Genomic DNA, 26,953 nt, shown 5'->3' with positions numbered 1-26,953 from the left:
ATACTACAGGTTGGGCATTCCTAATCTGAAAACCCCAAATCTGAAATGCTTTAAAAACTGAAGCTTGTTGAGCACTGAAATGATGCCACAAGTAGAAAATTCCACACCTGATCTCATGTAATGAGTTGCAGTCTAAACACAATCAAACTTTGTTTCATGCATAAAATTATATAAAATATTGTATAAGATTACCTTCAGGCCATGTGTATAAGGTGTATATGAAGCATATATAAATTTCGTGTTTAGACTTGGGTCACATCACCTCATTATGTATTTGCAAAAACTGCAAAATCAAAAAAATCTGAAACACTTCTGGTGCCAAGCATTTAGGATAAGGAATACTCAAGCTGTATTCAAAATATGTTCATAGCCATTTCTTCAGATAAGTTAAATTCATAACTAGATAATTCAGATTGTATAAACTTTCTATCATGTATCAGTTGGCTGGATGGAGAAATGAAGTCTTTCAAGGGCCCTGGTGCATAACAACAGCAAAGCACTTTACACACATTATATTTTTTAATTCTTACAACCTCTTTGTGAGACAGGCATTATTATTATTCCCATTTTAGACCTGAGAACAATCAAGTCTAGGCAGTAAATATCACTTCCCCAAGGTCACAGATGCTAAATACCAGACCAAGATTCAACTTAGGTCTGTATTACTCCGAAGAATACTCAAATAGCTGTATTTGGTTGACATTCTAAGAGAGGATCAGAAGCTAAAGCCCTGCATCAGTTTTCCCAGAGCAGCTAGTCTCAGGCAAAATGCAACCTGAGTCCAGGGTTCCCCCAGGTCAGCAGTCTGGCTGCTGCTAGCCCAGCCCTACCACAGAAATCCTTACCTTACTGCTGCCAAAGGAGCACTGATTACAAAATCCCTGCCACATGAAGAAACCCTGCCACCAGTCCCATAGCCTGGTTCTTTCCCTCCTTCCCCTTTCCATCCTCAATGGCCAAGTCAGGGGCACCACAATCCTTTAAGATGCAGGTGCTGCCACCTCCTATTTGCCCATACTTTGGGATACAGATCATCCTAGATCCACTATATCTATTCTTACATAATTGTAAATTCTCACTTGCCTTAAAAGAAAATATAAAATATGACTCTAGCAAGTATATTTATGTTTGCAACCATTTAGAAAGATTATTTTTTTAACTTTTTAACTTGTAACTATTAACACTAACTTTGTATTTTAAAATAATTTCCAACTTACAGAAAAGTTGCAAGAATACTTTAGAGAATTCCTACACCACTATTACCGAGACTCACCAATTTTTAACGTTTTGCCATATTTACTTTTTCATTCTCTCTCCCTTCTCCCTCATGGAGTATGTTTAAGTTTATGTGTTATATATACACATAGACACACGTATATGTACATGTAATTTATTATTCTTAACTACTTGTGGGTAGGTTCATGGATCATGCCTCTTACAGCTCAATACTTAAAGTGTGAATTTCCTAAGAAGAATATTCTTATATAACTATAGCAGGCTGCCAAATTCAGGAAAACAACACTACTGCAGTACTTTAAAATGCATGGCATGATTCCAATTTTGTCAATTATCCCAATATTGTTCTTTAGGGTATTTTTTACCCCTTACAAAAACAGGTCTATCCATAATCACATAGCACATTGCAGTTTTCAGTCTCCTTGGTCTCCTTTAATCTATAACAACTTCTTAGACTTTGCCTTTCATGACACAGACATTGTAAAGACCAGATAAGTCAGTTATTCTATAAAATATTCCTCTCAATTTAAGACTGACCCAGCCAAAATACTATAGAAGTGATCTTGTACCTTTCTTAGGATATCATATCCAGAGGCATTTGATGTCTACCTCTTAGTGACACTTATTTTAATCACTTGATTAAGGTGTCATTAGCTTTCTCTACTATATAGAACATATTGCTCCCTTGCAAATAATAAGCAACCTGTGAGAAAACGTCAAGAAACAATATAAATATCCTACTTCTCATCAAACTTTCACCCTGGATTTAGATTCGTTTGATGATTTTTGCCTGAACCAATCTATACCACGACAATTAAAAAATAATAATTTTTCAATTCTACTACTCCCTCCACATCTAATAACTGTTAGGAAGAGCCCATCCTTCTCCTCTATTTTATTTAGGTATGTATCTATTTATTGTCAATATAGACTTAAATATTCCACTCTTATTCAATGGGTTATAATCCATTGCTCTCATAGCCTATTTTGATATTCAAATCTTCTCCAATCTGGCCAGTGGACTCCTCTCAAACTTGATCCTGTGGTTTTAACATGTGCCCATCATTTCTTTGAGCACTTCCTTACTTTCCAGTCCAACAAGATGCTCTAAGCTGAAATGGTACCTTCTTGACCCATCCCTAGAATCAGCCCAGTGGCTCTGACTCCCTTCATAGGGGAAGGGTATTTAGAAAGACAAGAGCTGGCTGGTGCCAGATGTGCCCACTGTAGTACCACTGATACTTAGCCATTTCTAGGAAATATATAAATATAATGTGAATATATGTTCATACTAATACTTCCAATTCCCACGAAGCTCTTCTCTGCCTTCCCAATTCTATATTCCAGAACTTCCCTTCTTCCATAGTAAGAACCCTTGCTTGTACCAACAGCAATGCATTTAGTCATTTCCTTAATCCAGAGTTTCTCAATGAGAGTACTGCTGATATATTGAACCACACAATAATTCTTGATTTGGAAGGGAGGTAGGAAGTCCTGTGTATTATACAATGTTTAGTAGCTTAACCTGACCTCTATCCACTAGATGCCTGCAGCACCCGTTAGTTATGACGACCAAAAATATCTCCAGATATTGACAAACGAGACAAAGGGTGAAAATTGCCCCTGGTTGAGAAGCATTGCCTACAATACACATAAATTAGTTCAAAAATCCCCATGCTTATACCATTACTACAACAATGAAAAATCACTACAAAGGAACTCTACATGTTTGCAGTTTTTTCCCTCCTTAACTAAGGGCATTCCATAGTCAAAGAACTTGTTTAAGTTATTTAGATCAGCTCTTTCTTCCCCTGCCCCACTCCCTTCAGAGGGGCTGTTGTTACAATACAATTAGGCTCATTTTTGTTTGCATTCAGTTTTAGGATTTCTTCCCCTTCATCCTTTTTCTTTTTTAAACACGTAAAACATTAACATGCTTCTCCAAGTCAAAAGTACACAAAAATGCAGAATCAGAGGATGTCCACTTTTCGCTACTCTTCCTTTTGTAAGTAACCTATTCACTATTTACTGATTTATCCTTTCTGTGTTTCTTTTCTACAAAAGTAAAAAGACATGTCTGCTTTCTTATTTATCTTTATTTATAAGTATTTAACATACTTATACTTACCTTCTGCAATTTTGCTTTTTTTCATTTATTCATTTAATCAGTTCATATTATGCTCATTTTTTTCTACTGAATTTCACTGTAAGGTCTACTATTTATTAACATAGTACTGTGAAAACAATCTTAAAACCTAAAGCTTGATATACCTGCTTTCATGAACTAAATATAATAAAATTCATAAATATTGGATTTTAAGAGAAAAAGGAGCATAGATTCTAGAGTAAATTATTCACATTTTACAAACAAAAGAAATTAAGGTTCAGAAGTAGCAGTCTCAAAGCCACAAAATTCAGTCCAATATACACGTAATAGCCAATATTCAGTATCAGACACTATGCAAAGACAAATTTTAAAAAAATCTTTCTACCTTCGATAGGCATGTGAATAAATGCCAAATATGCTACATTCAGTGACAGACGTGTACATAATTTACAAATATAATAAAGGAGGAAGTAAGAAAGCGTTTTATTTTATTGGTGTGTTTGATTTTTGGTTTATTCATATGTTTGAGATAGACAGTATAAAGTATGAAAAAAACGGGACATGGAATTTTCATAAAACCATAATAAGCTGGAATAGCACAGAGCATTTGTAGAAAAATAAGAAAAAATGATACTGGAGAGGTAAGCAGAGGTCATATTCCAAGAGACAAAGACTCTATTTTAAATGTGATAGTAAGTCATCATTAGTTTTATTCTGGTGTTGCTATTGTGTGACCTTGGAAATGTCATTTGATTTATGTATGTTTAATTGTAAGGTAAGGATAATAATAGCACACATCATATGGATAATCTGAAGAATAAATTCACTGATGTGTGTAAAACTGAATGCCAAGCACCTACAAAGAGCTCTATAAATGTGAGCCAGTATCTCAGCTCTAATAGTCTATGATTCTAATATTTATAAAGCACTTCTAAAAATGAAATAAAATACCATCTGAAGATTATAATCTCTGCTAAACAAAGATTAGTATGTTTTGCAACTCAAGGGACATCACAGTAAGTGGACTGGATTTACTGACAGAAGTCTTTATTGTCCAAGGGGCTTTTGACTATAGAAACACTAATTCTCTGTGCTTTTTTAAATGTTTGCCTCATTAAATGCGTATATGTAATTTACAAATAAACACCATCAGATACCTAGACAACAATTCATACTCCTTTTTCAACTGCAAAAATAAAAGATGAAACAGAAAATAAACTAGAATCTTTAGAAACATCCAGAGCAAAAAGCCCTACAATGACCGTTTTTTTAATCCCCATGGGCATAAACACAGTCTAGGTCAACAACACATTGCTTAGTGACTATGCTAGTAGTGATGGGCAACTAAACAAACAAAAAAGAATGAAACAATAGAAGAACACGAAAGTGATAAAGGAAAGGAGCAGGGATAGAGCTAACCAACTGTGGCATCACCCTACTGTACTTCTCACTGTGTGAGATGATAAAATCCCACCTGTCTGATTAGTCTGTTACTTGCAGCAGAAAGCATCCTTACTGACACAATGCAGATAATTTAAGAGTCGATTATAATCTGTTCCAAAAAGGACAAGGAAGTTATAGATAAACCAAAAATGTCTTAGGCAGATCATTTTCATATCAAATCATAAATATTATTTCTTATTACAATTTCTGTAATGTTATTTCATTTTATAATTTCTGTTCTACTAAAAAACTATACTAATATCTAAAGTGTTAGACTGCTTCAAAATTCTCTCACATCCAGGCGACCAATAAAAATTTATTACCAGTTTCAGAAAGGTTCTCCTGGAATAGTAAGACAGGTTTTTTTCTTAATGCAATATGAAGCCCTAAGGCCACAGTTCTCAATGGTGTACCCATCATTAACCAAAAGAAAACCAAATATAGCATTACTGAAGTATTCAGTACTCAAAAGATGTCCCACGTCATCAACTGGCAGCAGAAAAGTGAAGGTAGATAATAGGTGATTTTTTGTTGTTGTTAAGTATGTGCCTAAGACTAAGTCTCTCTGCAAAGGGCTTAGGAAAAAAGAGTATTTGTTCTAAAGCCAGATCTTGAAGGAGCTAGACTGTTAATACTAAGCTAAATTGCCTCTCACTGATTTTTAGTAGGCAATAGTAGCATGCACTGGTAAGATTAAGTCTTGAACTCAGATATGCTAATAGAAGCCAATATTTAAGATGCATTATATAATGTCACCTCACTACCTTAATTTTCATTTGTCTTCTCAAAATTGAGGAAGAGGAAATAGAAAAAAATTTTTTGAAGGACTAACTGAATTGAGCAAGATCAAGATGCAGTCCTTTACATATGCTAACAATTAACTACTGACTACAAAAAACTTGCCATGATATGAATATTGCAATTTGTCTAATTTATTCACAGATATAAAATGAATATGAATTAACTAGAAATATTTTTTATTTTACCTCTTCTAAAATAATTTTTAATAAAGTCTACTCGGCATACATGTAAAAGCTACCTATTATTTAAAATACTTCAGTTTTCTTAGCTATTTATCCTCTAAGCTTGACTTACAATTTTTTTTTTTTTTTTTTTTTTGAGTTGGAGTCTCACTCTGTCACCCAGACTGGAGTGCAGTGGCTGCTCCCGGCCACCGCAGCCTCGACCTGCTGGGCTCCGGCGATCCTTCCGCCTCAGCCTTCCGAGTAGCCGGAATTACAGGCATGCGCTACCATGCCCGGCTGATTTTTTGATTTATTGTAGAGATGAGGTCTCGCTGCCCAGGCAGGTCTCGAACCTGCGGGCTCAGGCAATCCACTCACCTCAGCCTCCCAAAGGCACAGGATTACAGGCTGAGCCACTGAGCCCAGCACAATTTTTTTTTTAATCAGGGTCGCACTTTGTCACCCAGGCTGGACTACAGTGGCATGATCTTGGCTCACCACAGCTTCCAACTCCTGGGCTCAAGCAATCCTCCTGCATCAGCCTCCAGAGTAGCTGGGACTACAGGTGTGCACTCCCATGCCTAACTAATTTGTTTTACTTTTTATTTTTTTAAATTTTTTCTTTAAGATGTGGGGTACAATCCAAGGTTAGGTATACAAATGTTCATTATGAAGTAACCTTGCTGATGAGGTGTGCCTCCCTCCCCTGGCAGTTTCCCACTATTGCCAATCCCGGACCCCCCACAGCAGTTTCCCACTACTGCCAATCCTTTCCTCAAACCATTACGAAAATCGTTCAAGGTCGCTTATGAGTGAGCACATGTGACACTCAGTTCTTGTTTCTGTGCTAGATCACTCAGTATTATAGACTTTAGGTCCATCCAAGTTGCTGCAAAGTTAATAATTTTGGCTGCGTAATATTCCATCATGTATATGTACCATATTTTTTATCCAGTCCTCTTTTGATGGGTGGTATGGTAGAATCCATGTTTTTGCTATTGTGAATAATGCTGCAATAAACATGTGTGCAGGTATCTTTTTCATAAAGTGATTTGAGTTCCTCCAGGCATATTCCCAGTAGGGGGATTGTAGGGTCCTATGGGAGATTGATTTTTAGATCTTTTAGGAATTGCCACTGTTTGCCACAGAGATTGTACTAATTTACACTCCCACCAACAGTGTAGAAGTGTTCCCTTTTCCCCACATCCTCTCCAGCATCTGTTGTTTTCTGAGTTATTGATGATGGTCATCCTGACTAGAGTTAGGTGGTATCTCAGTGTGGTTCTAATTTGCATTTATTTGATGACTAGTGAGGCTGAGCATTTTTTCATGTATTTGTTGGCTGCTTATACATCTTCTTTTAAGAACTGTCTATTCATATCTTTTGTTCACTTTGTAATGGGGCTGTTTTGTTTTTTACTTTTTGGCATGTTTAAGTTCCTTGCAGATCCTAGATGTTAGGCCTTTGTCAGATATACAGTTGGCAGATATTTTTTTCCCAATCTGTGGACTGTTTTCCCATTCTCTCAATAGTTTCTTTGGCTTTGCAAAAGATATTCGGTTTGGTGAGGTCCCACTTGTCTACCTTATCTCTTACAGCATAGGCACTTGAGGTTTTGATCAGGAATTGGTTGCCAGTTCTGGTATCTCTCTTGCATTGTCTAAGGTTCTTATAGTTTGAGGTTTTATTTTTTATGCTGAGGATTGTTTTGGCAATTAATGGTTGTTTATATTTCCACTTGAATTTCTGTATCCTTGTTTCCAGGTCTAAGAAGAATGCTGCTGGTAATTTAATGGGTATTGTGTTAAATCTGTAGATTGCCTTATGTAAGATGGACATCTTAACAATGTCGATTCTTCCAATCCATAAGCATGGAATATTTTTCCATTTGTTTGTGTCTTCTTTGATTTCTTTGAGCAGTGTTTTGTAGTTTTCGTTGTAAAGTTCTTTGACTTTTCTGGTTAGGAAGATGCCAAGGTATTTCATTCTTTTTTTTTTTTTTTTTTTTTTGTGGCTACTGTGAATGGCATTGGGCTTTTTTATGTTTGTTTATTATTGGTATACAGGAATGTGACTGACTTTTGCACATTAATTTTATACCCTGAGACTCTGCCAAAGTCCTTTATCAGTGCAAGGAGGTTTTTGACAGATTCTCTTGGGTTTTTGAGGCACAGAATTGTCGTCTGCAAAGAGGGATAACTTAACTTCTTCTTTTCCTATTTGGGTGCCCCTAATTTCCTTCTCTTGTCCGATTGTTCTAGCTAGGACTTCCAATACTATGTTGAACAGGAGGGGTGAGAATGGCATCCTTGTATTGCTCCAGTTTTCAGGGGAAATGGTTACAAGTTCTTCTGTTTAGCAGTATGTTGGCTGTGGGTTACTCATAGATGGCTCTTACAATTTTGAGGTATGTTTCATCTATGCCCAGAGATGTTCAAGGGTTCTTATCAAGAAGAGGTGCTGGATTTTACCAAAAGTTTTTTCTGCATCTAATGATATAATCATGCGCTTTTGTCTTTACATCTATTGATGTATTTAATTATGTTTATGGTCTGTGAATGTTGAACCAACCCTGCATCCTGGGGATGAAGCCTACTTGGTCATGGTGGACGATTTTTGAGATGTGTTGTTGGATCTGGTTTGCTAGAATCTTGTTGAGAATTTTAGTATCTATGTTAAACAAGAATATCGGCCTATAGTTCTCGTTCTTTAACTTTACCGGGTTTGGATATCAATGTAATGTTAGTTTCATAAACTGATTTTGAGGAGAGTTCCATCTTTCTCGATTGCCTGAAATACTTTCAACAGGATTGGTATCAGCTCCTCCTTGTATGTTTTGTAAAATTCTGCTGAATAGCCATCTGGTCCAGAGCTTTTTTTTGTATGTAGTTTTCTTATAACATAGTTGATTTCCTGAGTTGTTATTGGTCTATTTAAGGTCTCAATTTCTTCTTGTTTCAAGCTGGGGAGGTTGTATGATGTCAGAAAGTTCTCCGTTTCTTGTTTTACTTTTATATTTTGTAGAGACAAGGTCTCCCTATGTTGCCCAGTCTCAAACTACTGGGCTCAAGCAATCCTTCTGCCTCTGCCTCCCAAAACACTGAGAATATAGACATGAGTTGCTGTGCCTGGCACCCTATAATTTTAAACATTAAGAACTAGAATTTATTTTTAAGAACTAGACTATAGCTTGGTATAAGGGAAACATTAAATCTAATCATGTTACCCAAGAGAAAGTTTCTTATTTTTAAATCAACACAATTTTGATTTCTAAGTAGTATAAAGAAAATATACTAGCATTAGAGTAAAAAAAAAAAAGAAAAAGTGCATTTTGACTCTTAGTTCAACTAACTTGCTATCAGTAATCTTGACCAAGTAACTAAATCTTTCAGTCACAGTTTCTTCATTTTTACAATAAGGCAGATGCCACATACATCACAGGCCATGTGAATGTTAACATACATGAGAAAGTTTACAATGCATAGTATACACAGGTCTTCCATAAGAGTTCAATAATAAATGCTTCCTCATTTAGTTATTTTCAGTTTTTTTTCTGTTAGTTCAAATATCACAAAAGTCATATATGAAGTGGCATATGGCAATGGTTAAGAGAACAGGTTCTACAGCATGCCTGCCTGGATTCAAACCTCAGCTCCACGACATACTGCACGTGTAGCCTTGAAGAAGATACTTAACTTCTCTAAGCTTCAGATGCCAGTCTGAAAAATATTGGAATAATATTTTGGACACAGTGGTTCATGCCTATAATCCCAACACTTTTGGAGGCCAAAGCAGGTGGATTTGCTTGAGCCCAGGAGTTCCAGTCCAGACTGGGCAACACTGATAGATTTTGTCTCTAGCCAGATTGCAGCACATGCCTGTAGTCCCAGCTGCTCAGGAGGCTGAGGTGAAAGGATCTCCTGAACCCAAATGGTTGAGGCTGCTATGAGCCGTGATCATCGTGATAATGCCACTGCACTCTAGCCTAGATGACAGAGTGAGACCCCAACTCAAAAATAATTTAAATATATATAAATAATAATAATGCTCATAGACTTGTAAAGATTTTAAGAGATAACATATACAAAATATTCAGCCTAGTATCCTGCACAGGTGTTCAACAAATATTGGCTATTATTACTATTACTTAATATAAAAACACTCCTTACATTTTAAAAATATTCTTGATAGCTTGTGTGACTATAAAATAAGTTCACAAATGGTATGAAAATGCTAACACATGACCTCAAATTGTTGTGAAGTTTGCATAAAAGACAAACGCCAGGAACTAGGGTTACTGACCTCCTACAAAGACTTCAGCCAGAGCTACTTCACTAGCCTAACTGGCTCTCTCCCCAATCACATTCTTAACTACTCAACCTAAGTTTCCTACAGGTACCTCAAAACCCAACATTTTCTTCAACCAACACACCAGGTCTATTCCTTTTCTGTACCAGCCACTGTCATCTTTAGCCTAGGTATGACAGCAGCCCCCCGATCGCAGCAGGCATTTTATTTCCCTCCAATCCAGTTTCCTCAGTTTCATTAGAGCAATCTTTTAACATGGTAATATAATGTCCTTTATCACTGTTCTTTTTTTTTTTTTTTGAGTTGGAGTCTCACTCTGTTTCCCAGGTTCCCAGGCTGGAATACAGTGGCACATTCACGGCCACCCCAGCGTCAACCTGCTAGGCTCAGGCGATCTTTCCACCTCAGCCTTCCAAGTAGCTGGAACTATAGGCATGCATTACCATGCCCAGATAATTTTTTACTTATTGTAGAGACAAGGTCTTGCCAAGTTGCCCAGGCTGGTCTTGAACCCACAGGCTCAGGCAATGCATTCACCTCGGCCTCCCAAAGTGCTGGGATTACAGGCTGAGCCACCAAGCCCGGCCCATCACTCTTCTTAAAGTCCAAGCCTTTAAAACAGCCTAGGAAACCCTGCCTAATCCCCTCTCCTTTACCCACCATCTTCATTCCATGTCACTCTTCCTCTGGCTTAGTAAACTTGACATGGACCTTTCTGTACTTAGAAAGCTCTTAACTCCTCTCTGTTTCAGGGTCTTCACACATACTACCTTGCTATCCCTGGGTAGGTCTCATCCCAAGTATATCCCCCCCTTTGAGAGTCCTACTCATCTTTTATGTCTCAGTATTACCATTATTTCCTCAAGGAAATGTTCTCTTAACATCCAAACTATGTTAGGACTTCTAATTCACTTTTTGAACGGACTGTACTTCTCTCTTACCTTTACTGTAATTACTTATACAACTAAGTACTTAATTTCTTTTTTCCCCTGCCAAACTGTAAACTCAGCAAGGGAGAAGATCAAATCTGTTGCATTTGCCCCTACAACCCCAGCAGCTACCAAAGGGCCTGGCACAAAATAGATGCTCAATAAATAGTTGCTTAGTTAATGAATGAAAGCAAAAATCTGAGTATAAGAAAGATTTCACAGGCTCAAGATACAGAACTCTCTAAGAACTAAACTTTTGGAGTTAGAAGTTATTCTTCATTGAACTGTCTATTTATCAAATATCTACATGTACAAAAGCTGTGTAAGACCTTAATATTATCTATCACATATTAAGATAGTATGTATTACCTATATAAGATAGATATATACTATCTTAATATATGTTCTTTCTTGTAATAGACACAATAACTCTGTGAGGTAGATAGCATCTGTTCAATTTCCTAAATAAAGCAACTGAGAGTCAGTACTCACCCAAAAAGCAGAGTTGAACTTTTGGCTCTAACATGATGTCTTTTTCCGTAATGGGACCATTATCACCACTGGAGTTACTTAAACACAGGCTAGAAAAAGGCTATCTATCTATCAGTCAAAATGTCATGGGCACACTAACTGAAGAATCTCAAAGGAGTCATTTAACTCCAATTTTGTGGGTTTATGCTTCTTTTCAGTCATAGAGCATTAAGATAATTTCCACTAAGTTATATATGGCTACACAAGAGAAACTAGAGCATGTGGAAGGACTACTGCACCGGATTATGTTAGCAGCAGCAGCAGCAGCACAAGGCAATTAATCTGATGTCAAAATACAAAAGCCATAAGCAGATAGCAGCTAACTTAGAGAGTTCTGGCCTCCTCAAAGGTCTCCATCTCTCAATCCCTGCAACCTTCCATCCCTCAATCCCCATGTATACCAACACTGATACTCATCCCTGCCTTCCAAAGATACACAGAGTTTCAAGTATTTGCAAGAAATTAAGCTCCTTACTGCCCACTATGACTTCTGCTTCAAAGTAACTTTGGGGAAAAAAAATTCCTCTGAATCCCAATTCTCAGAGAATTAGAGGAATCACAACTGCTGGATTACCAACAGGAGTGGTCCTGTTGGGAGTTGGGGTGTACTGTTAAAGTGAGTATAGCTTAGATTGAGGTTCTCCCGATCCTACTGTTGCTTACTCTCTTTGCATAAAACCATAATAACTCTTCAGTTCAAAAAATGGATCAAAAAAACACACTGATTTAATGCAGCAGCTCTCAATTTTAAAAGGTGGCTGGGCTCGGTGGCTCGCCTGTAATCCCAGCACTTTGGGAGGCAGAGGCAAGTGGATTGCCTGAGCCTGCGGGGGTTTGAGACCAGCCCAGGCAACTTGGTGAGACCTCGTCTCTACAAAAAATAAAAAATTAGCCAGGCGAGGTAGCACACACCTGTAGTTCCAGCTACTTGGAAGGCTGAGGCAGAAGGATCACCAGAGCCAGCAGGTTGATGCTGGGGTGGCCATGAGCATGCCACTGCACTCCAGCCTGGGCAATGGAGTGAGACTCCAACTCGAAAAAAAAATTAATAAAAAGATAACAGATTCAACCAAAGAAATGAAACACACTTTGCACGCACAAACTTGTCCTAGCCCCACAATGAAACTATCAAATCATAGTTGAGATTAATGACCTAGCAAGCATAATTTTTAAAAGCTCCACAGATGATAGTGATGCACATCTTTAGCTCAGAGCTCACTGATTTTCTCCTCTCCCCAATCCCTGGCAAATACTAATCTACTTTCTGTCTCTACAATATCAAACTCCTTACTCATTCAAACACTGATTTGCTACGTGCAAGAATGAAGTAGCAAAATAAAAACAAATGAATAAAGGCCTAATTGTATTCGATCTATACACTATAAGTCATACACACATTTTCATATTCTTCATTTCTGTAAAGAAATACCTCACTCCCATTTCTTCAAATTACATGGCTTTCGTGGTCTTTTCTTTTTTTTCTAGTTGATAAAGAAGGATACAAGAAGCATTTTACATTCTTTATATTTCTACCCTGGGAGGAAAAACAGCTTCAACACACTAGGAAGTAGGGCGAACACACATTCTGGTAAACCTGAGACAAGTAAATCCCAGTTTGTATATTAAGGTGTAATTATTAATCTTTTATGTCAAAAGTATCCTGATTTGATAATAAATTAGATCAGAAGTATACCACTGTTTTCATTTCTATATGATTTTTTGAGTTATAATCATATTCCATAAAACTCACTTTTTTAAAGTGCACAATTCAGTGTTTTTTTTAATTATATTTACAAAGTAGTGCAACCATCACCATTATCTAATTATAGAACATTTTTATTACCCCAAATAGAAAATCAATATTCCTTAGTAATCATTCCTGATTTTCTCCTCTCCCCAATCCCTGGCAAATACTAATCTACTTTCTGTCTCTATAGAATTTGCCTATTTCACATAATAGAATTATACAATGTGTAGCCTTTTGTGTCTGGCTTCTTTTCCCTTAACATGATGCTTTCAAAGTTCATCTGTGCTGTAACATGAATCATTGCACTTAATCCTTTTTTGGCTGAATAATATTGTATTGTTTGGATATACCATATTTTATTTTTTCACTCATCAGTTGATGGGCATTTGAGTTGTTTCTACTTTTTTGACTATTATGAATAATGGTGCTATGAACAATGGTGTGTAAGTTTTTGTGCGAACATATATTTTCAATTCTATTGTATATATAGCTAGGAGCAGAATAATTGGGTCATATGGTAACTATGTTTAACTTTTTACAGAACTGCCAGACTGTTCTCCAAGATACCTGAACCATTTCACATTCCTACCAGCAGAGTATGTGGGTAGCAATTTCTCCACGTTCTCTCCAACACTTGTTATTTTCTGTCGCTTTTATTATAGCCAACATGGTAGGTATAAAATGGTATCTCATTGTAGTTTTGAGCTACATTTCCCTAATAACTAATAATGTTAAGTATCTTTTTATGTGCCTATTGGTGATTTATGTATCTTCTTGGATGAAACATCTATTGCAATCCTTTTTGAAATTGGGTTACTGTCTTTTCATTTTTGGGTTTTAAGATATTTATATATTATGGATACTGGAAACTCTTATCAGATATAAGATTTGTAAATATTTCTTCCATTCATCAAGTTAATTTGTATGTATGTATGTATTTTACAAGTCAGGATTTTTTTTCACTTTCTTAATAATGTTTCTGGAAGCAAACCGGTTTTAACTTTCCAAAATCCAATTTAACTATTTCTTTTTTGCTTGCTTGTACTCTTGTTGTCATTTCTAAGAACTCACTGCCAAATTCAAGGTCATTAAGAATGAGCCTACACAGTTTTAGCTCTAACGCTTTTAAGTCTTTGATCCATTTTGAATCGTTTTTTAAAAAAACAGTGTAAGGTAAGGATCCAATTTCTTTTGCATGTGGATATTTAGGTGTCCAAGCACCACTGCTTAAAAAGCTATCTGCCCCCCACCCCCGGCCCCCTCCACCCCACTGAAGCCTCTTGGCTACATTGTAGGAAAAAAAAAAAATCAACTGACCATAAAATGCATGGGTTTATTTCTGGATTCTATCCCATTAACGTATATTAATCTATATGTTTATCCTTATGACAGCACCATAAGGTGTTTGGCTACTGCAGCTTTGTAGTAAATTCTGACTGAAAAGTGCGAATCTTCCATCTTGTTTCTTTTTGAAGATGGTTTTGGCTACTTTAAGTATCTTAAATTTCCCTATGCATTTTAGGGTCAGCTTATAAATTTCTGGGGGGAGACAAGCTAGGATATGAATTATGTTGAAAATATTGATCAGTTTGGGATTACTACAATCTTAATAATATTACGTCTGCCAGTCTATAAATTTGCATTTATTTAGGTCTTAATTTTTTTCGATGATATTTTGTAATTTTTAGTATACAGTTGTTACATTTCTTTTGTTAAATTTATTCCTAAATACTTTATTATTTATATATATATATATATATAAATGGAATTTTCATAATTTCATTTTTGGATTATTCACTGCCAGCATTCTATATAATTTTGTTTCTGTTTATCCATATTAATTCTTGATATCAAAATTTCCTGTTTTATAAAAGAGCATTAATCTCAAAATTTTACTATATTTAAGTATGATACTCTAAGTCCTCTAAATATATCTACTGGAAAGGCAAAAAATTGATCTAAACAAGTGAAAAATTCCAGTGGCTGTCCACTTTGCTAAAAAAATCTCCTTGAAAAATCAGAATCAAGAGATGCCAAATAACTTAAACCCCAATTTCAATACAAACAATGCAACTACATTCCACACACAAAAATGATGCTATATACTCTCATAAAATAAAATAAAAAACCCACTCATACTGTGCACTCTTTGTCAAATAAACTTGAAGAAAATTATCCTACTGTAATTTGTAACACAACCAGAGATTCTTTACCCTTATAGAATTCTTTTCCAATTACTTTTAATATAAGAACATTTGTATTTGTTCCCTCTAAACCAGGATGTTTTTATTACTATTTACAACTATACCCAAGTAAAAATTCAAATTTTAAGTTAATTAAGACTATCATAATCTATTATTTTATGGAACATTACTAAAACATTCCATTTTAGCCTGAATTGTACATGGTGTATAAAAGCACATTTTAAATATATCATGCTATGTTATATGAACACAATACCTGCTATCAGTCAGTATTTAAAGAAATGATTCAACAGAAACAAAAAACTGAACTGTGAATATAAAGTTCATATTCTTACAGCCATTACTTGAAAATACAGTATGGCTATATATAACTTGTATATAGGTGGAATATGCCCTGAAACTTATAAATTTTATACAATTCTGACTTAAATTAGGTTATTATGCATTTTTAGGTAAAATTAAAAAATACTAGCATCTAATTCAAGAAATAAGATCAATACAAGTATAAAAAATGTAGCCAGCAGTAAGAAAAACTGTCTTTTACAACCAGAAAAGCGGCTGCTTTTCTAGTTAGTGATTCTATTGGGTCTCATGACAGACAGTTTGGCCTGTAAAACAATTCAAATGCAATAAATCTATTAAAAGAAAGGCAAGTAATCATTAGAACTCAAGGCCATTATGCATAATGGCAGAGGAACCCTGCATATGGGCATGGGGCCAAAATGGAGTAAGTAGGAACTGATATCCAACTTTTCTTCCACTCTAAGCCCTGCACTCTAGCAGAGGCACCATTTACTTAAAATTTGGAGGAGTCTTTTTCTAACTTTCCAAAGACTAGCTGTGGCCTAGCTATGACACCTCCAAACTATCTACTTGTTAGAAAAGTTAGGACACCTGAAATACTGAATATTGTTGTCTTTGCCTAAAATCAAAATAAACTATCAGTTGTTAATAATGTGTGTATTTCTTATGTTTTAGGTAAAAACAGTCAATATACCTAAATAAAAACAGGTTGGGGGAAAGAGAGACATCATCAAAAATCTAAAAAGTAGTTTAAAATATGGTATCTTTCTATTTGAATTTGAATTACTCTGATTAATAACCGGTTACATGTTTTTATAAGTTTCCACCCGATGTTTTTAGATTAGAGACACTTAAAGCTGAATGCTTAGAGAAGTTTAGGGGTAAAATATAAAGAGTCTATTCTTATTAGAGAAATATGTACCATGTTTATACACTAGGCAACAACTACAGAGCAAGTTATGTGTTGGTCACAAATACTGGTCAATAAAGCATCTAACTAAATTTGATTGAAGGTGGAAATAATTTTTGGTCAATAATCACTCCCTTCAATTAACTTATAGGGAGTTCAAAGATATATTTTTTAATTGTACTTCCTTAAACAGGGCATATGCTTATTTGAAAATGATATAAATTATTAATCATAGTAAATCAAACAACTGACTAAAAAGATGTAACTTCAAAAATTTTATTAGGATGACCAGTCAATAAAGTTTAGATTTCTATATATACCAACAAATTCATCATGTGATTTTTCAGTGCCTCATGTCCTTTACTATATCAAAATGCAATAATTCATTTCTACAAAGTGGAGCAAGAACATAGCTCAAAACTCCCAGGAAATTATGAGAATTGAGGATATAACCACAAGGTACTTCAGCTCCTTAGAGATAAACACAATATTATTAAAATCATCAGAAAAGAGACTTTGTAAACTGCCCCTGTTAAGACTGAAGGTCATTCACACATGGTCTTTCATTCCCAGATTAATTACACCTAAGGAAAGAACAAATGTCCTGTCTTCACATAGGACACAGAGAAATAAAGGACACAGGAGGCAAGGTACAGAAGTGAAAATGAGATTTGAATCCTCTACCACCACCATCTCACTCTCAAAATTAACATAGCTTCATTTGTAAAATGCAGATACTTACAACTATCTTAAATACTTTACAAGATGATATAACTACTAGAAAAAATGTTTTGCAAATAACTAAATCCTACATAAAGATGGATTATAATTACTAGAAATAATCTCAGTTCTCTACATTATGATTCAAATAAATATATTAAAATCTTTTAACCTCATATCATCTGAATCAAACCTGTATACAAATGTTGCTATAGCTCTAACCTTATCTATATGTATTCAAACAAACATGGTATGGGATATACAGTTACATGCAGAATCAGAAGTCATTCCACTAAATGAATGTGGAAAAGGGTATAGGAATGTAGGTGAATGTGCAATGAAATTTAAAATTGATATACTTGGTATTTAACATATAATGTATATAAACACAGATATAAGTGTGTAGTTTTTTACTTATTTTTTATTTGTTTTATTTTTATTTCATCTTTTTTATTTGTTATTTTTATTGTGAAACATAGCACAGATATAAAGATATGTAAAACAAAAATTCACAATTCAAGGATTTATTACACACTCGAGTTATAATTCTGATCTAAGAGAACATCAGCACTCCTAAGTTACTCCTCACAATCATTAATCACTCCTCCACCACACCCAAGAGGCAACTATTTTCCTGATTACTGTGGTAATAACTGTCTTGTGTTTTTTTGTTGTTCATTTTATTTCATGACAGAAGCACAGATCGCTAGACATTAAAGCTTATTTTGACTGTTTTATTCTTCCTTTACATCAATGGAATCACACATTATAAATTATTTTTGTTTGGTTTTTTTTTTTGGAGTTGGAGTCTCTGTCGCCCAGGCTAGAGTGCAGTGACCATGAGTGTGGACTTAGGCAATCCTTCCACCTTAGCTTTCCAAGTAGTTGGAACTACAGGCGTGCACTACCAACCTGGCTTATTTTTTTATTTACTGTAGAGATGAGGTCTCACCAAGTTGCCTAGGCTGGTCTCGAACCCCTGGGCTCAGGCAGTCCTCTCGCCTCGGCCTCCCAAAGTGCTGGGATTACAGGCTGAGCCACCACGCCTGGCCTTGGCTTCTTTTAAGAAACATTTTATTAGTGATATTTATTTGTGTTGTAGTTCCTCTACTTTTATAGCTGTAAAGTATTCCATTATAGAATATATCATAATTTCATTTATGTGGTCAACTACTAATGAACACTGTATTGAGCTTGAGGCTATTACAAATAGTGCTTTACAAATAGTGCTGCTACCAATGTTCTTTAACACCTATCTCAGTATACGTGTACACACAATACTCAAGGGTATACCTATGGAAAGAAAATACTGGGTCATGGGGCATGTAAATGTCAAACTGTTTCCTAAAGCAGATGAAGTTCTTGAACTTAACATGCTCACCAAAACTTGTATTATAAATCTCCTTTTTAAAATTTTAGCCACTCGAGCATATGATGGAGCCTCTTTGCAGTTTTAATTTATCTTTCCCAGATTATTAATAAGGTTAAGCACTTTTTTCCCATATATTTTTTAAATACCTAATTTCTTTTATGAAGTGCCTTTCATGTCTCTTGCCCATTTCTCTACTGGATTGTTTGTCACACTGATTTGTAGAAGTGCTTTGAATATTCTAATACGTGTCTTTTGTCCATTAAGGTACTGCACCTATCTTCTCCACTCTGGCTTCTCTCTCTATTCTTTTTTTTTTTTTTTTGAGTTGGAGTCTCACTCTGTCGCCCAGACTGGAGTGCAGTGGCCACTCCCGGCCACCGCAGCCTCGACCTGCTGGGCTCCGGCGATCCGTCCACCTCAGCCTTCCGAGTAGCCGGATTTACAGGCACGCACTACCATGCCCGGCTGATTTTTTGATTTATTGTAGAGATGAGGTCTTGCTGCCCAGGCGGGTCTCGAACCCTTGGGCTCAGGCAATCCACTCACCTCAGCCTCCCAAAGGCGCGGGATTACAGGCTGAGCCACCGAGCCCGGCTTTCTCTCTATTTGTTTGCAAGAACAAAATTTAATTTCAAGGTAGTCAAAGCTATCAATTTATTAATATTAGCAGCTTTGTTTTCTATTTTTTTTTTTTGAGTTGGAGTCTCACTCTGTCACCCAGACTGGAGTACAGTAGCCGCTCCGGCCACTGCAGCCTTGACCTGCTGGGCTCTGGCGATCCTACTGCCTCAGCCTTTCGAGTAACTGGAACTACAGGCCTGCGCCACCACACCCGGTTAATTTTTTGAATTATTGTAGAGATGCGGTCTCGCCAAGTTGCCCAGGCGGGTCTCGAACCCGCGGGCTCAGGCAATCCACTCACCTCAGCCTCCCAAAGCGCGGGATTACAGGTTGAGCCACCAAGCCCAGCTTTGATTTCTTTTAAGAAATCATTTCCTGTCTACAGATCATGAACGTGTTCTCTTATATTAGCTTCTAAAAGTTTTATAGTTTTGCCTTCACATTGAAATGTACAAATCAATCTTGAATTGATCTCTGTATATAGTGTGGAACACAGTCATTTCTTTCCATATAGATTATCAATTGTTCCAGTATCATTTGTTGAATAGTGCTTCCCCTACTAAAGTACAAGTTTTGTCATAAAACAAGTGCCCATGTATGTGTGGGCCTTTTTCCAGACTTTTTATTCATTTTGTTTATCCTTGTGATGTTATTCCATGAAATTAATTATTGTAGACTGATACTTGTTTTAAATAAAGAAAGTCCTTCCACTTCCATCTTCTCTTCCAAACTACTTAAGCTATTCTGGGGTCATAAAATTTCCTTTAAAACACAACACAAAAACAGACAAACTAACAAAGTTTTTGAAATACTGACTGAGAATACTTTAAGTTGAGAATAATCCTCAAAAGGGCATAAGAATATGACCCTCAAAAGGATACAACCCTAATAGGCAATTAACCCCACAATAAAGGCTGTTTTGGACCAGCACTGACAAGTTTAAACAAAATGATCTCAAAAAGATTCAGATGATACTAAGTAACTTACATGTACACAAAAACAAAGTCTATACTATATAGAAGATAACAACAACAAAATCCTCACCCAACAATGTCAAATCACAATATTCAACATCCAAAAAAAATTACAAGGAATGAAAAAAAGCAGAAAAATGAGGACCATAATAAGGAGAAAAGTCAAACAATAGCAAGAGACCCAGAAATGATAAAGTTAATAGAACTGATAAGATATTTTTTTAAATGAGTATAAATAAACTTAATGTTAGAGAAGGTAAAGAAAAATAGGAACAAGAGAAAAGTTGAAGAAATAAAATTTCCAGAGATGAAAATAATTTTCAGAAATTAAAAAACCTCCCGGACGGTATTATACATTGCAGAAGAAAAATTAAGTGAAATTGAAGGTCTGGTACTCTTAACCATCCAAAGAAAGCAGAGAAAAAAGGAGTGGGGGAAAAAAAAAAAAATCAGTGCCAGGAAAGACAATATATCAAGTGTATAATGAAACTGCGTGGTGGGGGAGAAGAAAACATGGAGTGAGATATTTAAAGAAACAGTGACCAAAACAATCCCAAACTTGTTTTAAAGAAAAAAATTCAAAATAATATAAGCAGGATTATATCACAGAAAACCAAACAAGGCACATCATAACGAAATGATTAACACCTAGTAATAAAAGTGTTAAGCAGCACTAAATAAAATAGAAAACTGACAAACAGAAAACAAAAGTTAAGAACAACAGCAGACTTTCTGTTGGAAACTATGCATGCTATTTCAGAAACCATTTCACAACATATTACAGAGATAACTAAGGAAAGTTTCATGATAAAGGATTCAATTTATCGGTAAGACATAAAAACCCGAATTATGTATACACCTAATAACAAAGTTTCAAAATACAAGAACCAAGCAGTGAAAGGAAAAATAAACAAATCCATAATTAAAGTTGAAGATTTCAACACTACTCTCCCAGTAATTATTGAGACAAATGGAAAATCAAAAGGGATACAGAAGTCAACACCATCAACCAGTTTGACTTAACATTTTCAGAAAACTTCACTCAACAAATTCTTAAGTGTATACAAAACATTCACTAACACAGACCACACTCTGTGCCCTTTACAATTCTAAATAAGTTGAAAAGAACTTATATTATACAATGTTCTTGGAACATAAAACAATTAAATTAAAAATCTATGAAATAAAGATATCTGGAAAATGAACCAAATATTTAAAAACTAAATGGGCCAAAGAAAAATATCACAAGGAGATAGTCTTTGAACTCCATGTACATAAACACACAACATAACAGACTGTTTAGGATGCTGACAAAAGAAAATTGAAAGATTAAATAGTCTTTTAGAAAAAGTAGGAAGGTCCCAAAAATCAGGAACAAAAGAAGATTCTTTAAATGTAATTAGACTTCATGCCAATAAATTAGACAACTTACATAAAATGAACAAATTCCTTGAAAGACAAACAACTAAGGTTTGTTCAAGAAGAATTAATATAAGTAGTCCTATGCTAATTGGGCTGTACTATGAAGTTGAACTCATAGTTTAAAACCTTCCCACAAAGAATCTCCAGGTCTAGAGGTTGTTAATGGTGAATTCTACCAAACACCTAAAGAAGAATTAATACCAATTCTATGCAACCTTTTACAGATTGAGAAATCCTTCCAACTCACTCTATGAGACTTAGCATTATCCTGATACAAAAACCAGACAAAAACATTACAAAAAAAAAAAAAAACAAACAAGTCAATGCTTTCTATGAACAAAGATGGGGAAAAAAAAGTTAAAATTTTAGCAAGTGGGCTGGGCGCAGTCTCATACCTATAATCCCAGTACTTTGGGAGTCTGAGATAAGAGGACTGCCTGAATCCTTGGATTCAAGACCAGCCTGGGCAACTTGGCGAGACCTCGTTTCTACAATAAATCAAAAAATTAGCTGGGCATGATGGTCCATGCCTGTAGTTCTAGCTACTTGGAAGGCTGAGGCAGCAGGATCGCCTGAGCCCAGCAGATCGAGGCTGCTGTGGCCAGGAGTGTGCCACTGCCCTCCAGCCTGGGTAACAGAGTGAGACTCCAATTAAAAAAAAAAAAAAAATTTTTTTAGCAAGTGAATCCAGCTATATATAAAAAGTACAATACATCATGACCAAATTTATCCTAAAAATGGTTCAGTATCAATGTAATTGGACAAATGAACAGACAAAAAAGGACAAAAAGTAATCATATCAATAAATGCAGAAAAAACATCTGGCAAAAATCCAACGTCCATTCATGATAAGGAAAAAAACCCTCAAAAGAGCTAGTGAAAGACTGAACATTTTCCCTCTAAGATCAGGAGTAAGGCAAGGATGTTAGTTCTCACCATTTCTAGTCAACATTGTAATGGGACTACTAGCCAGTGCAATAAAGTAAGAAAAATAAGTAAGAGGCATATAAATTAAAAAGAAGGAAGTAAAATAGTCTTTATTCATGGAGAAGATAATGATCTCGACAGAATATATGAAGATATCTACAAAAAGGTCATTAGCAATAATAATGAATTTAGCAGAATCACAAACTATAGTTTCATACAAAAATCAATTCTATTTCTGTGTACTAGCAACAATCATTTGGAAATGATACTCTTTAAAATTACTATTCACAATAACATAAAATATAAATTAATTAGAGATAAATTTAATAAAATAGGTGTATGACCTTTACACTAAAAACCACAGACACTGCTGAGAAAAAGTAAAGAAGACTTAGATGGAGAAATACCATCCTACAAAGAAAACTAAATGTCCTTAAGAGTCAATTCTTCCCAAATTGACATCTAAAATAAAAGCAATCATAATTAAAATCCCATTAGGCTTTTTAATAGAAATTGACAAGATCCTTTACATACAGAGCAATATTAAGGATCTAGATTAAATAAAACAGCTTTGAAACAGAAGAATAAAGTTGAAGGATTTACATTATCTGATTTTAAGATTTATTATAAACCTTCAGTAATCAAGACAGTGAAGCATTGTCGTAAGGATATATAGATCAACAGAACAGAATCCAGAAACTACCTACACAATACACAATTGACTTTCAAGAAAGGTGCCATGATAATTCAACAGGGGAAAATATAATCCTTTCAAAAAACTGCTGGAATAATCTAATAACCATATTCAAAGAAATAAACCTCAACCCTTACGTCACACCATATGCAAAAATGAACTCAGAATGAAGCGTAGACCTAAACATGTCCAAAATAATTCCATAACATGAAGGGGAAAAAAATAAATAAATTTTACCCAATCCCTATGACAAGCCTCCTATTCCTACTCCAGCAAAATTATAAGAAAAAATCCTAATCGGAGTCTCTCCAGTTAACATACCAATCTATTCAAAAGGAAAGACCATTTCCAATCTAAGCACTCTCAGTAACTCCCAAACAAGTAGTTATTAACTCAGGCACAACCCACAGAGCCACAGAAAGTTTGTCATGAAGAATAAGACACTGTCTACATCCTTAGAGTCTAGTAGAAGAAGCAATAGAGGATTCCTTAAAATTTAAACATGACATAAAATACATCTGAAGTTATGCCCAAAGTCATCACTGAAGTTCAGAGAAGGTGCAGAGTTCTGAGCCATGAGCATGAGAATGGCTAAATTCCTATAGGGTTTAAATGCAAATCATTCAGGTTTGAGCAGTTAATGAACAAAACATATACATGAGAAATATAAATACAGTCCTCATTCAATGTCTGTGGGCTGGGGATTGGTTCCAGGAACCCCCCACAGATACTAAAATCCTACAGAGCACAAGTTCCTTATATAAAATGGTACAATATTTGCATGTAACTACACATATACTCCCATATACTTTAGATCGGCTTTAGTCTAGTCTACTTATAATACCTAGTATAATGGAAATACTGTATTTTTTTAAACTGCATTTAAAAAAAATTGTTTGGGGTTTTTTAAAGACTATTTTCTAGCTGGGCACAGTAGCTTGGCCTGAATTCTAGCATTTTGGGAAGCCAAGGTGGGAGGATTGCTTAAGCCCAGGAGTTCAACACCAGCTTGGGCAACAGAATCAAACCTAGTTTCTACAAAAAAAAAAAAAAATTAGCCAGGCCTGATGGCATGCACCTGTAGTCCCAGTTCCCAGGTGGTTAAGGTGGAAGGATCGCCTGAGCACAGGAGGTCAAACTGCAGTGAGACATGAGCCTACCACTGCACTCCAGCCTAGGCAACAGAGTGAAATCCCAACTCAAAAACAAACAAACAAACCAAAAAACCCACAACACTTTTGCTCTACAGCTGGTTGAATTTCACAGATGAGGAACCAGAAGATATAGGTTGATTGTAATTATGACAAAAGAAAAAAAGCAAAGAGTTACAGAAGACTAACAAAGGTTTACATTTTAAGATGAGAATTAAACTCCATTATTCCCACCCTAGCTGTACATGTATGAGTTTTAAACTGAAAGACACTGTGTATCAATTGGAAAAACAGTCCTTTTACTACTTGTTCCCTTAAAATAAAGAATATCATTAAATGAGTTGTTCTTCAGTCAAGTTATAACAAGAAAAATATATAGCCATATGAAACTGATATCAGATATAAAATTTTAACAACTTATTTTTTAAGTTCATAAAAAGTTATTTATACCTAACACTTAATTATTCAAGGAAAAAATTGCCAGGCTCGGTGGCTCAGCCTGTAATCCCGTGCCTTTTGGAGGCTGAGGTGAGTGGATTGCCTGAGCCCGCAGGTTCGAGACCTGCCTGGGCAGGTGAGACCTCATCTCTACAATAAATCAAAAAATTAGGCGGGCGTGGTAACACGCACCTGTAGTTCCAGCTACTTGGAAGGCTGAGCTGAAGGATCGCTGGAGCCCAGCAGGTCGAGGCTGCGGAGGCCGGGAGCAGCCACTGCACTCCAGTCTGGGTGACAGTGAGACTCCAACTCAAAAAAAAACTGAGACTTTATGTTAAACAGCAAAAGTTTTCTTGAAACAAGCAAAAACCAATTGTTTTAAGACCCCTTTTCCACATTTTTTACTGACATTTGGCTCAATCAATGATATCTAACATGTAAAATATTAATGTGCCTGGGCTCAGTGGCTTCCTGTGATCCTAGCACTTTGGGAGGCCAAGGCGAGTGGACTACCTGAGCCTGTGGGATCAAGACTAGCCAGGACAACTTAGCAAGACCTCATCTCTACAATAAATAAAAAAATGAGCCGGGCATGGCAGAGCATGCCTGTAGTTCCAGCTACTTGGAAGGCTGAGGCAGAAGGACCACCAGAGCCCAGCAGATGGACATTGGGGTGGCAGTGAGTGTGCCACTGCACTCCAGCCTGGGCAACAGAGTGAGACTCCAACTCAAAAAAAAGTAAAATAAAAAAAAATATTAATGTTCACTTATTATAACACACTAAAGCATATCCCCTACTATCATTTTTCAAAATTACTTATTTTAAAGTATCCTAGTATTAATATAATTCATTTCTTTTCCATTTTAAATACAAGGCAGAATTCTTTTTTTTTCTTTTTTCCTGTGGAGATGAGGTCGTCTATGTTCCTCAGGCTGGTCCTGAACTCATCGCCAAGCCATCCTCCCACCTTAGCCTCCCAAGGAGCTGGGATTATAGGCATTAGCCACTGCACCCAGTCACAAGATGGAATTCAGATGAGATTTCACTCATAAGCATCTTAAGGACTACACATCTTGACATACTGTAAATGTTAATTTAGACCAATATAAATTTTTTTTAGTCAAAATAATCTACTCCAGAGCTTTGCAAATATAGGCTCATAATTTAAGGAAATAAATTCAAAATCACAAAAAGATTTCACATTTTAAAAAGGTCCCTCCAAATTTGCTTTATTTTTCTCTTTGGTCTTTCCACTCTTCATGAGATATGGCCAGATTTATTCACTTAATCTTTCACTTGAAAATCTTTCCTCAGCTCATGTAACTTATATCCTCCAACCCTCCCTTCCTCCTATTTACTGATTCAGTAAAGATGAACTACCTAAAATTTTTAATTCTTTTTTCAAATAAAGGTTAACTAATATAGAACATGACAGCTTGAAAGATTAAAATTTGGGGATTATCTCAGCAATATGAGACAAAACTTAAGAGAAACTGCCACTACACAATATTATGCATTTCTACTTAATTTTGTAAGTTTCCATAACTGGTCTATATTAATTTTCCTCAAAAAACTCTAAAATGACTGCCATTCAACCTCACGATGATTTTTTAAAAAGCATTCCATTATATTTACATCTTAATATAGAAAAAGGAAAAATGTCTTACTAGAAATAACGTATCAGCAAAAAGTGCACTTAGATATGATCCTTCCAGAAAATTCTTCGTTCCTTTTTCACAAAATGCAATTCCCTAAAAAAGAAAAAAACATGAGTTATTGTTCTTGACACTAAAAAATAATGAAATATACATTTTATTATTACAAAATTCTAGCACTCAACAACAATACCGGGTAGGCAGCTCTGCGAATACCTGCTAAATGATATTAAATTAGACTTTTAAAAATCATTTGTTTTATTTGGCTAATAAAACAAAATATTAGCCAATTGA

General features: G+C 35.5%; 1 protein-coding gene across 6 annotated transcripts in view; it reads right to left on the bottom strand.

Annotated features, from left to right (window-relative positions):
• Window positions 1-26,953, bottom strand: part of MEF2A (myocyte enhancer factor 2A) — a 156,062-nt gene that overhangs the window by 95,598 nt on the left and 33,511 nt on the right. For 5 of the 6 annotated variants that reach the window (XM_021711795.1, XM_008056976.2, XM_008056978.2 and 2 more), the window contains one exon: window positions 26,672-26,755. The exons of the other annotated variant lie outside the window; for it this stretch is intronic. The gene's annotated coding sequence lies outside the window, so the exon portion shown is untranslated. The remainder of the gene's footprint in view (window positions 1-26,671; window positions 26,756-26,953) is intronic. 6 annotated transcript variants of the gene reach the window in all.

Source organism: Carlito syrichta, unplaced genomic scaffold (assembly GCF_000164805.1).
Source record: "Carlito syrichta isolate Samal-C Ts95f unplaced genomic scaffold, Tarsius_syrichta-2.0.1 Scaffold302587, whole genome shotgun sequence".
Classification (NCBI taxonomy): domain Eukaryota; kingdom Metazoa; phylum Chordata; class Mammalia; order Primates; family Tarsiidae; genus Carlito; species Carlito syrichta.
The sequence above is the reverse complement of the archived record's forward strand: the minus strand, read 5'-3'. Positions and strand labels throughout refer to the sequence as shown.